This window comes from Nannobrachium achirus (assembly GCF_963921795.1).
Source record: "Nannobrachium achirus genome assembly, chromosome: 1".
NCBI lineage: Eukaryota > Metazoa > Chordata > Actinopteri > Myctophiformes > Myctophidae > Nannobrachium > Nannobrachium achirus.
The window spans coordinates 76,429,095-76,444,099 of record NC_137810.1 but is presented as its reverse complement, the minus strand read 5'-3'; the positions used below and the strand labels follow the sequence as shown (position 1 = coordinate 76,444,099).

Genomic DNA, 15,005 nt, shown 5'->3' with positions numbered 1-15,005 from the left:
TGAATTCATCATGAGTTCATACTTTATTAATCATGAATTCATCATTTGTAAGGCATTATCTATACATTTACTGTACATTAGTAAACACAGTAGTAAACACAGTAGTTAACTCTCCTACTGCCAGATCATTTATTTATTTATTGGGTCTGGCGCCATCAAAAAGCGGCTTACCTTTGCGACGTTATAGTAGATAGACAGACAGACATTTATTTATTTATTTTTATTTTTTTTGGTTGTGCAATAGTGCACTTTGGTCTGCCAGGCAGCAGAGGGCGGCGTCATGCGAGAATGAATGTGAATTGTCCTGCTATGTGTTGCCGTACATTCAGAGCAGTCACTGGCTACAGAGCCTCCGGGCCAGAGGAAATCAACAAGGAAGTGAATTGTTCTCCGTTGATCTAACGCATAATGGATTTTTTACACCATCACAGCGGAAAATGTGTTTACAGTAAACGGCCGCGCGACGCCTCATCAGCTTACAGTCATCAGACGAACGAACCGAACGAGCGCCGTATTGGCATCGACGTTCTGTAAAAAATGGGGCGAGCGTTATCGTTCGAAGCGTGGGGAGAGTTAAGCATTAGTAACTGCTGAATTCATCATGAGTTCATACTTTATTAATCATAAATTCATCATCAATTAATGATTCGTTAAGGTAGTTACTACTTGTTAGTTAAGTATGTTCCGTGAGCCCATCTAAAGTGAGGACTATTCATGCCTTATAAAGCATTTATAAATGAGATAGAAGCAGTGATGTAGAAAATGACCGTATTTATTACAAAAGCGGACACCTGAAACATAGTAATAATAAAACAAAACATTCATGATTAATAAGCATTAGTAACTGCTGAATTCATCATGAGTTCATACTTTATTAATCATGAATTCATCATCAATTAATGATTCATTAAGGTAGTTACTACTCGTTAGTTAAGTATGTTCCGTGAGCCCATCTAAAGTGAGGACTATTCATGCCTTATAAAGCATTTATAAATGAGATAGAAGCAGTGATGTAGAAAATGACCGTATTTCTAGGTTCGTGAGGAGGTGACTAAAAGAATAGACCAGAGACAAGAGCTTAAATGTGAATAATAAAGACGTCAAGTTTACTGAATGAAATAATGAAGCAAAAATAGTATGCATACAATAAACTATTTACAATGATGGAGGTAGGTAGACAAAATTCTCAAAAACCATTCAACACCTTTCTTTTTTAGAGCAGGTTCTTAGGTCAGTTTTTCTATTTAGTTTACCAACTAAATATTTAATCCAGTTAATTCAAACTAAAGATAGTTTTCTATTTAGGACCGGTCAATCTTTATTATATTTTCAGCCTATTTAAACAGGTAAGACCTATTTATTTGAGCTATTTTCAGCAGGTTAAGTATGCTTTCAAAATAAAAAGTGCAGGCAAGTACCTTTAAACTCCCCTTTAACCTTAATATGACCTTTAAGTTCAACCTTTATGGAAAATAATAAAATAAAATATCAAAAACAATCAATTATCAAAAATAGTGCAATATCAATTTTAGTAACAAAACAGTGCAATATTGTCAATATCTAACTTCCAAATGAAATGTCACTGTCTTTTCCTCTTCCTTAGATCTGTGTTCAGTTAACTCAGTGGATGATCAAAACAGTTCAGTTGCTCGGTCCAAAGTCTCAGTTCAAAAATATTAGTTAGTCAGAGTTCTGTTCAAAGTCAAGTCTCAGTTCCAAAAAATAGTCAGTCAGAGTCACTTGTGCAGTTGGTCCAATAGATGGTTTCTGTAGATTCAGTTCCTGGGTCTCCAATAGCTTGCCATCCGATGTATTTCCATAAGCAAAATGTAAGATTTACAATAACTACAACATTAATGCCATACAGTAATGAAGCACTTAGTCAGAAACATTTCCTTAGCCCTTAGCTGTTTACATCAAGCCAACAACACAATACTGAAATAACTTCAAATAAAACAACACAAAAACGTCAGAATACAGTACAGTACCTTATTAGCTGCATACATTTACAAGGAGGGAATTATTGTTTAAATTCGCGGACTTTATAGCACTTTAAATAGTTAACTTTTACAGCAACACTGTTTGGCTAGTGTTCAGAACTGACGCTGGTTTTACTGTGTGTGCAACATTGAAATACGGCCGGGTAGAAACGTTGCGTTGCCGCTAATTAGTTCCGCCCCATTCATCTGACTGGAGGAAGGTAGGAACCAAAATTCCTAATGTAAATAGTAACCAAAACGAAAGTACTGACTGACCACCGACACAGAGGCAGTTACAAAGAGACTCTTAAAGGGGCAGTGCTCCTTTTATAGTGGAGTGCACTTAAAGGGATTTGTTCAAAGCCCGATTTTTTAACCTCACATATAAAATGTTTTCAACCTTTTTAAGCATATTTACTGTAGATGAACCAACTATTTATTGTTGTTTTTAGGCAAAATCATATGATGCAATGAATTAACCATGAGTTATTTAAACCAGTATGCATAACCAGGTAGTCATTTATTTGACTTTTTATCACCATATAATTGACCCTTATTTGGAACCTGGGTTATATAATGTACAGTAAATGTATAAATAATGCCTTACTAATGACAAATTTATGATTAATAAAGTATGAACTCATGATGAATTCAGTAGTTACTAATGCTTAACTACTGTGTTTACTAATGTTCAGTTAATGTATAAATAATGCCTTACTAATGATGGATTCATGATTAATAAACTATAAACTCATGATGAATTCATGATGAATTCATGATGAATTCATCATGAATTCATTAGTTACTAATGCTTAACTAATGCTTTATAGTGTATAGTTATTATAAAGTGCTACCTTTTTTTTTTTTTTTTTGTGCCAAGAAGAGGTTTTAGCAACCTGCGAGGCTGTCATCCATCAGTCAGGCTAGAACACACAGGTGATTGATACTAATAGTCTTTCGGTGCCAGCAAATGTGAATTTGAGACTTGATAAACCAATTGGGACATGGCTTTTTGCTGTGCACATGGAGACAGGATACCTGCCCCACCTACAGATGCTAATTGTGGCATTGCCATTTTTAAAGTTGTACTTAGTTGTCATAACTCTTGTCACAACGGCCCATTGGGTGAGAACACTGGCCTAAACCAAACACCACATAATGCCTGTAAACAAACAAGTACAAACAACATGGGTGTGAATTTGTTCCAAGATTTGTTTGAAAATCATTCATAATAGTGTATGAAGCAACACCAGTGAGTTGTGGCCAGGGGTGTAGTTGTCCCGATTTAAAATGAATCAAACACGGAAATGAACGTTCCTATGATTGGCCGCTAAATGTGCTGTTCTGGCAGCATAAGCAACATGTTCTCCATTCCATTCCACTATTCCCCCCGATATTTTACATTAGATTTTCTTACCTTAAACATTGTCATGAATACGTTATGGTTCCTGTCGCTAGTTTAAAGCCTCGTTTCAATCACCATGACATGTGTTTTTTGAAAATATGGTCCAATTTATGTTATAATTCATGTTAACACATCGGATGCCCACGTGGTGTCTACAAGTCAATTTCTTTGATGTCGCTGGAGGCCCAAAATAATTTAAATTTCGGAATGGTGGTGTTTCGGAATGGTGGTGTTTCAGAATGGTGGTGTTTCGGAATGGTGGGGTTTCGGAATGGTGGGGTTTCGGAATGGAGGGCCGTCCCCATGAAACAAACTCCATTTCCCAACATGCAGCGCGCAATTACGTCACCCGGACGTGCTGTGTGTCTCGTTGACTTCCTGTTTAGCGGCTGCACAAAAATGCTGTTTTCTCCGGATTCTCTTCCTTTTTAAATTTTTTTCTCAAAACGGCAGCCTCTTCTACATGCCGTAACATAAACACTGTGGCTTAGAAATGATAAAAAACGGTCCTGACTGAAAGAAAAGATTTTCGCGAAATAAACAGGACATACTCGGATTACATTTACTCGGATTACTTTTCTCACCAGTACTCTCGCCGGTAGGTAAAATGACGCGTTGCCATGGGCACCAGCAAATTAAGACATCAAAACCACGTGGGCGTCCGATGTGTTAAAGCAGGGTATGCTAATAGGAGGGGCTTGTGATCATAGGCTTGTGTTGATTATTCTTCGTGTGCTTTATTTTTGGCATGCTCAAGACAATGTCCCATGTATCCCTGCGGTGGCATGTGACCGTTGGCAGCCAATAGCATTCGTTTGGTAGCATTAAAACAATGATGGCGGCACCCACACAACGGCCAAAAAAGGTTAATTTGCACAGCATAGAAAACAATGGCTTTCCACCGTCTATATTTTTTTTACAGTCTATGGTCGTGGCACTGTTCAAAAGGGCACAGTTTCCCCCCTTTCTAGTGGTAAGGCCCATGCCAATATATGACTAAGACTTGATACTGTTTACCCCCTTAGCTAATGATAAGACCCATGTCAGTATGACCTGGTCCTTTGATCTCCCCAGGTCCCACCTAATCATGACCAATGTACCTAACTAGTTTCACCTGCTGCCTAGGGCTAAAAACGGCCTCACAAGACTATGGTTTATGACTCATCAAAAGATGATGAGTCATCACTTTTCACACTTTTGTGTACCGACGCGTCGTCTTCAGCTTGGACAGGAAGCGGTCGTTGGTGGTTTTGAAGTTGCGCAGCCAGGCGGAGGCCTCCAGCGGCTGGTCAAAGCGAGACGGGTTGAAGGATGACGCCAGCAGCTCCTTGCAGTTCTTCACCCACAGGTGAGCATTGTATTTGTAACACCAGCCATCCTTGTGAGGAGCAGTAGTGGACCGCGTGACAAAGGGACATGGTCTTTCCAGAGCCCTTCAATCCGTACAGCAGGTATCTGAGGGCAGGTTTGCTGTAGTCGGCTCTCTGCAGGTAGGAGATGATCTCTAGGGCAGGTGGTCTGACCATCACGCAGGCTTCGTTGAACGTTTTAATCTGCTGTTGGAAGCGAGGCGGCAGGCCTTGGGGGAACAGGGTTTTGAGGGTTGCAGGGGGCAAACTGTAGTATCGTCCAGCATGTTTCTCTGAGTGACGTGCCGGGTCCATCTCCTGGGTTCTGAACACGGACAGAGGTTCCTGTTTGTGCTCGGGCGCCAAGGCCAGAACCTCCTGCTGCTCACACAGACCGCTGTGCATGAGCCGGACCTGTGCTGCCGTCGGCCTCAGTCTGTAGAACAGTCTGTGTAGTGCCATGTGTGTCAGTGGAGCTGTCAGTGGATGCAGGGACGGCAGAAGGTCAAACAGTGCAGTGTGGAGCAGAGAGGAATGTGCTTTCTAGGTGGTGGTGGTTAAGAAACAGAACAAGAAAGGATTAGAGAAAATGTACTAACCAGAAGAGTAGTAAGCGTAGTAAGAGTAAGCATAGTAAGAGTAAATCCCAAATCTCCTATCGATCTCATATTGTATAGGCTACTCAATGTTAATTACTACCAAATAAGGACTGTTATTCAAAGGTTGGAACTAGGACCCGCCACAGTGGTGTCCGACAGGACTTAAACCGGGATGTCTTAACGATATGGTCAAGGTAGTCGAAGGTTTGTGCGGTACAAAGTTATCTGGGTTGTAAGGCCAGATATCTTGGGAACTGAATATGAGTTGGTTGAGGTTGAAGTGTCCTTGGATGGATAGGTCTGTGTCCGTTGTCCATTGTCCGATGTCCTATTGTCCAGTGTCCGATGTCCAGTGTCCGACGTCTTGTTGTCCGGTAGTGTGCGGTGCTGAGAGGATTCCTGTTGGGAGATCCTGTTGTATAGTAGACCTTTTTAGCTTTGTTTTCCTAATTACTTAAATGTTCAACGCTGCTACAATGTCTGACCAATTGTCTATAGTGTCATATAACCCTATGGAACACCGGTACTGCTGAACTCTAATGCAGTCGGAATGGCCCTAGAGAAATCTTGGAGTTGGGGAGCCTGCGAGCATAGGGTGAATGTAGTCTCTCTCTCTTTATACTGTTGGCTGGAATGCTCATGTCAACTGCAGTATGTGATGTCACAATAAGTTGGCTCCATACCATGGAGAGTTAGGCCAACTACGTTCACTTCATGGGGCGAGTCCAATGGCGGCTCGGGAGGAGCTTCTATAGTGACAAATATCTAACCGGAAGTCTGCTAAATGAATGAGAGCAGCAGCTCAAAACATTATTTCCTAACGACTTTGAACTTTATAAAAATAATCGATTCAGACAAATGAAAGAAAAAATATCACAGGTTATTTCCTGATATCTTATTCGAATTTTATTAACCATGTTATTTTACATCGTTTTTTGGCAATAGTACCAAGTAAATATTACAGAGACTTTAGTTGTCACTGTAAATACTTTAAAACCGTTCTAATGTTGTATATTTACCTAAAAATGCCGATATTCGCGACGCTGCATCACTTTAGAGCTGAAAGGGGTGACGTAACGAGTTCATTTTCGGACCCCTCGGTGACACCACTCTCTGATTATACTGCTCTGTCCATACCATATCAAGGTCAGCCATGCCCATATATGGAGTCAACAATGTCATTGTGACCGTAGGTCGTAGTTTACTTTGAAGAAACGGCACATCCTGTCTGTCTGTCTGTCTGTCCGTCTGTCAAGACTGCTGACTATCATCACCTGGATATCCATGCCCATATATGGAGATCCCGATGTCATCAATTACCTTCCAAGTTGGAACAACACATACGTAGATCTCCATATATGGAGCTGACTGATCATCACATGGATCTCCATATATGGAACTGACCAACATTGACATCATCAACTCTACATAACCCGGATCTCCATTATGCTATGGCTGACTCATTCTGACATCACCAGGATGACTTGACCAGCTCAGAGGAAGGGTATAAAGGGACTTCAACCAGTCTAACCAGTGTGGTTGCCTTGTCCCTTTTATCCCTTACATGGAGATCCCTGATGCCATCAATATATTGGAATACCCATATATGGACATAGTGTCATAGTCTCATGTGGTCTATGACATAAGACATCTATGACGTTAGACGTCAGTCATATCCATATTTGGGAAAATTAAACAACCAACCGCAACTCGAATCACACTTGCAAATGAATTCTGTCCTGTGTGAATTCTCGCCCTTAGGGTTGTGTTTAAAAACGTTTAAAAGGCCCAATGAATGATTATCTACATGTATAGATAATATATTGTGAAAACTAAATATGACCAGAGATTAAGTCCTCTAGTGGGGCACAATTACAATTTAGGCATTTAGCAGATGCTTTTAATCCAAAGCGACTAAGCAAGATAATATATCAGTACATCAACAACAATACAACAAATGCATAGGAATACAAATCTAGAAAAAACAATAACACAGGTAGACCACACACCTAATCAGTAAAACACTTTTATAAAACCTAAAAATGCTATCTAAATTCATGTATGGTCATCTAGGGAAGGGGGGAGTGTTACAGTAGTGCTATGGGTTTAGGTGGAGTCTGAAGAGGTGAGTCTTCGGTCCACGGTGGAAGCTAGGTGAGTCTGAGGTTCTAGTGTGGCAGGGAGTTTATTCCACAGTTTGGGGGCCAGGAGGGCAAATTGTCTAGGACGGGTGAATTTTTGTCCAGGTGTTTTTTTAGCGAGGGTTCTGTCAGCATCCCTGTGCTGGCTGATCTGAGTGAACGGGTGGAGTTGTAGGGGTTGATCAGGTTTTGGAGGTATGGAGGAGCCGTACCTTTGGCTGCTTTGAAGGCCAGTATCACTGCTTTGTATTCAGTGCAGGGCGCAACCGGGAGCCAGAGGAGGAAGCGGTGAAGGGGGAGACATGTGAGAATTTTGGCTGGTTGAAGACCGGCATTTTGGATCAGTTGGAGAGGCTTAAGTGCACATACCGGGAGGCCAGTGATGAGAGAGTTACAATAGTCAAGTTTTGATATGACAGATGTCTGGATGAGGAGCTGGGCTGACTCCTGGGTGAGGAAGGGTCTGATTCTACGGATGTTATAGAGTGTGAACCTACAGGACCGGGTGACTGATGCAATGTGTGCCTTGAATGATAGCTGGCTGTCCAGGACCACACCAAGTTTTTATTTGCCCCCAAATATTGACTAATTTCTACAGTTGTGGATAGAAGCCCACAGTTGGATGCAATATATATAGTCATATTAGTTTAAGTCTGCATAGTTTCACTTAGGGTAATGAAACATGGAGTGTGTGTGTGTGTGTTTTGTTTAAAGGGAGGAGAGGATTTGAGGTGTCCAGCAGATTCTCTTCAAAGAAACAGTTCAGAGGTGTACCATACTTTCTTTAATTTAGTTAAATAATTTTAAGAGTTGAGGTACGGTTGAGGCATGCCATCTGAAATATTCTCCTTCAAAGTTGGATGCATTAAAAATGTGTCAGAAAAGAACACAAGATTGTTGATGTCTTGATGACTTCTGGTTACTCAGTTCCTTCTTGATGCTTGCTGGCAGAGATTTCATGTCACATATCATATGTGGATAGGGATCCATCTTGCATAATTGGTTCTCTACAGTGCGAAAAACCAATGGACCAATGCCTCCAGAACCTCCACGTAAAGATCAAAATCCCTGATTCTTTTTTTTTTTTAAATTTTTATCCCACAATTTTGTAACCCATTTTTTCACCCAGTGCCAATTGCCTATGTAATCCTGGGCTCTGCTCTCCCTCTGCCAACCTGGGGAGGCAACGGACTGACCTCATGCTTCCTTCTATGCATGAGGAGTCCAAGTTGCTTCTTTTCACCTGACAGTGGAGATTTCCCTGGTTTGGACATAGCGCGTGGAAGGAACACGTTATTCCAACCAGTTCCTTTCCCCTCCATCAGGCGCCCCGGCTGGCCAGGGGGAGGCATTATTGAGACCAGGATTACGTGCATGTTTTTGTGAGGGTATCAACCCTAGGAGACACGGGGAGAACATGCAAACTCCACACAGAAAGGCCCTATTGCCAACCCCACCTAGGGTGTGGGCGCTGATGACGCGGAGGAGGAACACGCCGCCAGTGCCCACAGCGTCCCCCGGCGGGAATCGAACCCAGGACCTTCTAGCTGTGAGGCGAAGCGCTAACCACTGCGCCAAATCCCTGATTCTGTGAGCACTGTGAGCTTCTGTGAGCAGAACAAATTTGTTTGATCATGTCTGCTCTTCATAACTCAAAGGAAGTACTTGTAGATTCCCATGCATCCTTCTGGAGTTTTGATGACTGTGGCGTGTGAGTGTGCTGCCTCCAAGAAGGAGTCTGCTGTCCCAGAGGTGGCCACCCCAGCATCACACAATGCTGTTGTCCAACCACTTATCTAATTCTAAGAGCTCTCCAGTGGTCTGCCATTAAGCCATTTCTATGTGTAACCCACCAGACATAACAACTAACTCTTTCTCTCCACAGGAGTCTGGAAAAACTCCACTGAACGTGTTTTGCAAGGGTGTTCAGTGGTTGGTCAACATGCCATTACTGGGGCTTGACCAGGATTGAGGTGTTCTGTAATCTGTTTTAGTACATCCATCCCATGTTTGACCATAGCAAAACTATCTGTTTTCTCATCAAAAAGAGGAAGATGTGAGTTAATGAACCTAGGCTGCAATGCCGGCCAGAAAGTGTGTCGCAGGTTAGAATAAAAATGTAATAAATATACAGCACCATGACCTCCAATATTTACTCTTTTTCTCTCTAAACTAAATGCTCTCTATAGAGCTCTAACCTGTCTACGCTGAGTGCAATCACTAAATAAATACATAAAATGAAATAAAATGTGTCATGGCTGGCTGACATGAATTAAAGGCTTGCCTTACTTATATGCTAGCTTTAGTTAGAATGAGAAATTATATATCTCTGCTGTCGGGGCGAAACCTCCTAACTCCAAAAAGTTCATTTTCGGGAAAATGAGCTCAAGTGGAGTTGGGAGGTTTTGACCGAAGGGCTTTTTACTACTTTTCATTGGTTCAATATTATTTTAACCAACCCTCAGATGTAAACCCCTCACAAATAGAGTTATAAGGTTTTCAGTGACGATATGCAAATGCAATTGACATCTGCAGTTAATTACAGTATGATCTCCAGTTGGTTCATTTTGAGGGAGGGGATATTAGAATGATCCGAGCTAGCATAAACGTATTTTCTGATATACAGTATGCACAGTATGCTGCATAATTATGGGAAACATTATACATTACAGAGTCAAGGAATGTGGGTGTCCAAACCCTTTACAAAGGGGGGCTTATTAGGCCACATTCTCATAATATAATTTGGTTTAGTCGTGCGAATGGGAGGGGTGAAGTTGCCACATTCTTGCATATTTAATTGATAAGTTTGTGCTCACACTGCACTTTGTCATCCGAAAGGAATTGCTGAGTCCACGTCTGTCCATGGGAGTCGGGACATGTATCCAAGCTGCATAATAATGCCTCCTCCATCTCCCTATGTTTATTAAAGAGGTGGTGCCATAGTTTTGTACTTTTTTCTGTTTTTCATGTGTCTAGGAGGTTGAAAGTACTTCATTAGACCCCCTGGTGTGGTTTTTATGAGAAATGATGTATTCTCCTAGTATTTGTTTGTTTTCTCTTGGAGGCTGCCACCTTGTGGTCAAAAGTGTCAGTTAAAAAACACAGATACTAAGTATGTCACAGTATCAACTCCTCCCCTAATTACCATTCACCCAACACTGTGGGGTGTGGCTAACTTCAGCTGGGTCACCACCCACCATGGCATCCATGCATACTTAATGAACTGGGGGTGTGGCCACATAAAAACCCAATTTTAACTCTTTCTGTATACTTTTTGGGAAAAGATCTTCCTTCTAGTATAATCATAATACCTGATAATCATGTTTTAGAGGGGGGAAAAATCATGGCACCACCTCTTTAATTCTTCAAGTTCAACTCACAATGTAACCGCAGGAGGATCCCTGCAAAATTCTTTGATTCGAAAAAGAATATGGATGCGTCTTCACACATGCCCAAACGTTGTGTATTTTCCGACAATACGTTACAGGATTCATTTTAATCGCAATAAAACGTGCCTGTGTGAATGCCGCCTTAGAACATATCTCCTGACATAATGTACTTTCAGTCAGACCATAACAAAGGCAAGTAAATATGCATCAATATTTAATGCCAATGGTCTTTTGTCAGGTGTGTGCTCTGAACAAAACAAATAACTCAGTCTTATTTCACATTAACATAAATACAGGTTAACCCATTTAGACCTGGAACACATTTTTATGCATCATCACTTTAACCATTATTTTATGCTTTAACCATGAAACAATAGCAGATCTACAAGCTTGCAGCGAATGCTGTATGAAGCACCCTAGGAGGCCGGCCTCTTCGATGTGGGACCTGAGACGAGGGCGTGGCTGTACACTACTGATCTGAACATCTGATGACACACGGAAGAGGAAGCACCGAGTGCCACGCTGCAAGCTTGTAGATCTGATATTTTTGAAAAATCTTGAACATCTGTGCAAGTCTTTGAATATATTGTAAATGTGCAGCATCACATAAAATGGGGTTGATGTTTTGATAGCATAGAGACACCAAGGGTTTTCACATTGAAATGTTGTTGTGGAGACCTTGAATGGTCCTAAATGCTAATTAAGAAATATTAAGCAAACATTTTACATTGTTTTCTGATTTTATTTATTTACTTATTGCAATCAAATCCACATCAACCTTTCAATAAAATAAACATATGTATATAAATTAAGTAAAATAAACACAAAACATACAGGGTGTGTCGAAATGGAGGTGGGGTTTGGAGGGAACTACTTTGAATTTATGTTATTGTTTATACTCAACAGAAACCAAGGATTATATATTTCAAGAGAGATAACAGTAATTCTTCCTCCACACTGGGAGAATACAGCATCTGAAAGAAGGGATGCATTTTTTACATACCAGGCAGGCCGGGTGAAGGACATCTCCTGTACTGATCGTCTGTTCGCTATGAACATCGGAATTAAGTTCCTCACTCCAGAGGAGTACTTCAAGGGCAGGCATGCAGATCCCTACAACATGCCTGGATTTGACCCGCGCACGCTGAACCCCGATGGCCCCCCTCCCCCTTCCCCCTCCACCGCAGGCAGAGTTTTAGTCATAGGCTGTTTCTCAATGTAGATTCTTGTCTAGACTTGGGTCCTCCTGAACTTGTGATACGTCATCAGTCTCTGCCCAAGTACGCTTCCAATCTCAAGTCTGCATTTGACCAAGTAGAGACCAAATTCCCGGATGTGAACTTGATCCTCCCACTTTACCGAGGATGCATTGGAGCTGACTTGTGGAGACTTTCCACAGCAAATTACCCAGCATGCCTTCCACCCCATCGCAGCAGCAGCAAAAATAAAACAACATGGCGGACAAGGAGAACAACACGCCGGAGGAGAAGACGCACATTTGTAAGTTTTGAGAAAATACGAAATGTTAGCTATAATTATTTTAAGATAGAATAGGGTTGTTAAGATTGCGAAACTGGTCGTTTTGTCGGGATAGAGCCTACTTAAAAAGACGACGGTAGCGCATAGCGGCGCCGGCTCTGTCTCAACCATCTACCCGGCTACTGCAACCGTACTTCGGCTTAGTGCTTTTATCAATTACCGTTGTCTCTTATGTGTCTGTACTGTAGTGAAAATAAATCACTTTTGTAGCTTAGAATTTAATATAGGCCTATATATCTTCGTCATCACACCGTGTTGCGCGTGCCAAAAGTAGCCATACAAGCTCACTGCAGCTCACATCTGCGACGCTGCAGGATGCAGTCTGCCCGGAGGACTCAACCGGGCGGCGGGCCGCCTCGACTCGGGGACGCCACTCGGGGCGCCCCGCCCGGGGTCGCTTGCTCTGTGCTCCCGCCGGCCTCACTTTCTCCGCGGCGGTGCGTCGCGACCGGCTCTGGGTCGGGATGAGTTTGCAGCGAGTCACAGCAGTGCCCTCACGTCTCTCGGTCTGAAAAAATATGCCCCATCCCAGCTCTGTCTGTCCTCTGTGCACTGTGTGCAAGCCCGCGGGAAGTGTTTACAGCACGTCGGTTAGACGGACCTAGGCAAGATCTCCCAAGAATCGCATTTCACCAGTTTAACGGAAACGGGCTAAATTCGCGTTGTCCTAATACGCATTTCTGATAATTAATCGCTTCCCTAATTTTATGGAAACATGGCTAAAGGTGGCAGCCCCTCGAAACTGGTTACAATAAACCTAGGCTAACCTTACCTTCCCCCTGACCCTTCTATTGTAAATAACTGTGATTTTGCACTGTTTTGTTTGTTTTTTACAAGTGCTTTTCTAGCGTCTGTGTTCTATCCGTCTTTCATTCAATGTTAAAAGTTAAAGAGAAAGATCTCACTGGAAATAAGCCCTGCCTTTCCTGAGTTTCCTTTTAGCTGACCTTGTATCAGTGAACTGTACTGTCATGAAGCTGTACCTTTTCCTATGTAAAACTTCCAATAAATACTTCAATCAATGGTCTCTGGTTTGGCCAAATCAGTTGTACTGAGTGCAAAGTTAGGATTCATAACTTTAAAGTTATACCATGTAACTTTTTTTATAAAACAAATCTTAAAATTGTCCTAACTGTTAAATCGCTAAAGTTTTAGAACCCCCACTCTGTTATTTTCAGCTTCTGAAGCCTTCTCTTTATATGTTTTCTATGAGTTGTGAGGGGGGGAGAATTTCCCGGCAAAATGATGTCATCTCCCACATGATACACTACCGGCCAATCACAGCGCTGATCATACACCACCGGCCAATCACAGCGAGTCTTGCTGTCTCTAAAGGAAGTAGCTTCCCTCAGCAACTGTGTTTACATTGGTGAAGGAATCTTGCTTGCTACTCCCTCAATCCTGGTCTAAAAATGATGGGAGACGGCTCTACGGAATCGTATCGGCGAGGCGGAGGTGCTCGCGAGGGCCGCGGGGGTCCGCGGCCGAAAAAAGCAATACCGCTACTCCGGCCGAAAAAAGCAATACCGCTACTGACCACTAGTTGAGCAGCTTCCACAGTACAGCTTTAAATTAGTATCTAGCTTTAAAATGGACGTTACTGCTGCTTTTGTGTTCTCAATTTACATGTCATTATTTATTGTACAGTTGCTACTAATGTGCATTTAAATTAACATACAGTATTCCAATATTAATCCAGGGACAGATGAGGAGATCCGGAGCCTCATTGAGTGGCGTATAAAAAATGAGAAATTCTTCACTGGGAAGAGGTACTCCAGCAAGACTGGATGGTTGTGAGTATTGAGTGCAACATCTTATTTATATATCCGGGCAGTGGTTGGTGTCAGGTTTGGTTGGTGTCCATCTTTATTGATTTCTAATTATTGAAGAAGAAGTGAGTCAGTATTGTTTTTCTCAGGAAATTTGTGAATACTTCAGGCCTGCCAATATCTGCAAAACAAGCAGGAAAAAAATGGAACAACATGAAAGACAAATACAAGGTAATCTGAACTCTAACAAAGGTACAGATGTGAACAGTCAGTTTAGTGTGGTAATTAGAACCCTATTTTCAGGAACTGAAAGACCCACCTACAGGAAAAGGGGTAGAGGCCGGAAGTGTCACTGCTGCCACCTGGAAGTGGTACAGTGAGATGGATGCTGCCCTGGGGGGCCAGCACTCAGTCAATGCCCCCCTGGTGGTGGCATCCAGTCTCACTGCCAATTCCGGTGGCGTAGTGCGCCTAGACCCGGCCTCTACCCCTTCTACTTCAGAAGCAGAGGATGAAGGCAGGGGAAGGCCCAAGAGAAAGAAGGAGGAGGTCTTGGACTTCCTCCGAGAACAAGCAGAGAGGGAAGAAGAGAGGCACAGAGAAGACATAAAAAGAGAAGAAGAGAGGGAGAAGGCAGCTGCTCAGCGAGCGGAGAGATATCTTTCTCTCTTTGAGAAGCTGGTGGACAAAATGTAGTGTTCCCAAACTTTTCAGGACATGCCCCCTCCTCCCTAATTAATATTTAAGCAATATTACACAAGAGGGTGTGCATCAACGCGGTTATCCTGCACGACAGCCTTTTCGCAGGAACGAGCCGACAGGCGAGTTCCGAAGG

The 15,005-nt window shown here is 42.3% G+C and overlaps 1 pseudogene across 1 annotated transcript; it reads right to left on the bottom strand.

The window, feature by feature from the left end:
* Nucleotides 1-4,573: 4,573 nt before the first annotated feature.
* Nucleotides 4,574-5,195, bottom strand: LOC308303558 (small ribosomal subunit protein mS29-like; annotated as a pseudogene). Its single transcript has one exon. The product of its transcript is annotated as a small ribosomal subunit protein mS29-like (transcript).
* Between the last annotated feature and the right edge of the window lie 9,810 nt (nucleotides 5,196-15,005).